Genomic DNA, 2,598 nt, shown 5'->3' on the forward strand with positions numbered 1-2,598 from the left:
TCTCCAACCATTGCCCCATGACAGGTCAAATTCTGAGATTTATTGCCAGGGGTGATGCCCAAAATGTTGACCAAACAGCTGAATAGTGTTCCTGACCCGTGATGAACACATAGAGGAACCAGAACCAGTTAAGTAAGTTGCCAGTGTTTGCTTTTCCTCTCTCCCCAGACACATCTGTGTATAGCTTGGAGAATGTTTTACCCAGGGGCTCTTCTTCCTCAGCCCGGGTTTGGAATGATCCCCTCCTGCCTGGTAGGCAAGATCTGTGGAGTGTGCCTGGTGCACTCAGGTGCCAGTTAACAAGGCGTGACTTCAAGGAACATAAATATCTCATTGACGTCACAACTGCCTTTTAGGCAGGAGGTCTCAAGGGGAAAATGCTCAGGCCCAATATTCAGGAAGTCAGTGAAAAAAAGTGAAAGGAGAGCCTGGCAGTGGTTGAGGAATCATGCTAAGTACGAGATAGCACCTCACTTAAACTTGTCTAAGCATAGTGTCTTCAACTGTGAGACAAGATTAAAGAGAGTTCAGTGACCTAATGCATGTAAGATGCTCAGCACAGAAAAGTGTTGAGTCAGGGGCGCCAGCGTGGCTCAGTCGTTAAGCGTCTACTTTCGGCTCGGGGCTGGGATCGAGCCCCACATCAGGCTCCTCCACTGGGAGCCTGCTTCTTCCTCTCCCACCCCCTGCTTGTGTTCCCTCTCTCGCTGGCTGTCTCTCTCTGTCAAATAAATAAATAAAATCTTAAAAAAAAAAGTGTTGAGTCAATGTCAGCTGTTAATGTAAATGTAATGTTTCTTATTATAACTATTCTATTGTTGTTGTTGTTGCTGGGCCAGTGTCTCACTATTGACTATGAGGAGTGTTTCCCCGCCATCAGCACCCTTAGCCACACATACCTGTGGGACTTCTGATACAAATATTGAATTAAAGAAAATGGCAGGAATGAATGAATGAATGAATGAATGAATGAATGAATGAAGCGTGTGAAACGCCAGCAACAGGGTAGTAAAGATAGAAAACTCAGTCACAGACCATGCCCCTGGTTAGTATAAAAGAGAGCTTCCCCTATACTGAGAAGGAACAAAGTCAAATTCAAGCACTACTGCCTTTCATATTATCTATACAGGATATAAAACTTTTAAAATAAGCAATAAGGGAAAAAAGAAAAATACATATTTTAAAATAATATAAATTAAACTAGATAAGGGGAGTATTTGATTACATAATATCACAGCAACCCAGGATTTTGGAGACGGGGTCTTCAGACACATTTGGAATGTGGCCATAAGCCTGGGTCACAGGATAGAAGAAGGGCCATAGAAAAAGGGGAGTGTGGCAGAATTGCCTTCATATTTTAAGTTATAGCTTTCTTTACTGAAATAATCGCTTAAAGGAGATAAATTATTCACAAATCATTAATAGCAGATGCTGAGATGGGAATAAGCAAGAAAGATAATTAAAACTTGTGTTCTTTATTTTTTTAAAAGATTTATTTATTTATTTATTATTTTATTTATTTATTCGACAGATAGAGACACCGATTTGCCACTCACAGTTTGAAAAATACAGGTCTAGTGGGGTTTCCTAATCATTAAATATTTTTTAAAAATATTTTTTATTATGTTAGTCACCATACAGTACATCCCTGGTTTTTGATGAAAAGTTTGATGATTCATTAGTTGTGTATAACAGCCAGTGTACCATGCAATAGGTGCCCTCCTTACTACGCTTCACCAGTCTATCCCAATCCCCCACCCCCCTCTCCTACGAAGCCCTCAGTTTGTTTCTCAGAGTCCTCATTAAATATTTCTGTAGGTTGTTTACTCTCCAGAATTCAGCAAACTGCCCCAAAGCGCAGTTCCAAGGTTTGACTTTTGTCTCTGGGATTTAAGAAGTCATTCCCAGGGGGGCGCCTGGGTGGCACAGCGGTAAGCGTCTGCCTTCGGCTCAGGGCGTGATCCCGGCGTTATGGGATCGAGCCCCACATCAGGCTCCTCTGCTGTGAGCCTGCTTCTTCCTCTCCCACTCCCCCTGCTTGTGTTCTCTCTCTCGCTGGCTGTCTCTATCTCTGTCAAATAAATAAATAAAATCTTAAAAAAAAAATAGAAAAAAATAAAGTGGGTTCCCAGGGGTCCTTGTTTACCCTATTGGGCAGACAACATGAGAATCAATAGAACGAACTGCAAGGTCTGAAGACAAAAACCATTTGTATAGTGGAATCTATTTTATGTTATTTATTATTAATTTAAAAAAAATCTCCATCTTAAATATTTAGCACCACCGTGCATCTTTTACAACTAACCCAACACACAACTCTGGTTTGGGAGCCCCGCTGCTCATTTCCACGCAAGAGAAAGCTCTCTCCCAACACCAAGCTCCCGCGGGCCCCGCCGGCGCCGCAGCCCTTCTCCGGCCTCGGGTTAACTTTTCCCTCCACTTTGGTGGAAGGTTACCTTAGAAGAAAATAGTCCCTACCGTCTAAAAACTTTTCAGGGGGAAAGAGGGCGTTGGACGTGCAAGTGGGTGGTCCGAGCGGGCAGGAGCAGCGGGGCCGGGACCGGCCGGCGGGGCGGGGCGGCGGCGGCCGGCGGCGGG

Source organism: Ailuropoda melanoleuca, chromosome 2, assembly GCF_002007445.2.
Source record: "Ailuropoda melanoleuca isolate Jingjing chromosome 2, ASM200744v2, whole genome shotgun sequence".
Lineage (NCBI taxonomy): Eukaryota > Metazoa > Chordata > Mammalia > Carnivora > Ursidae > Ailuropoda > Ailuropoda melanoleuca.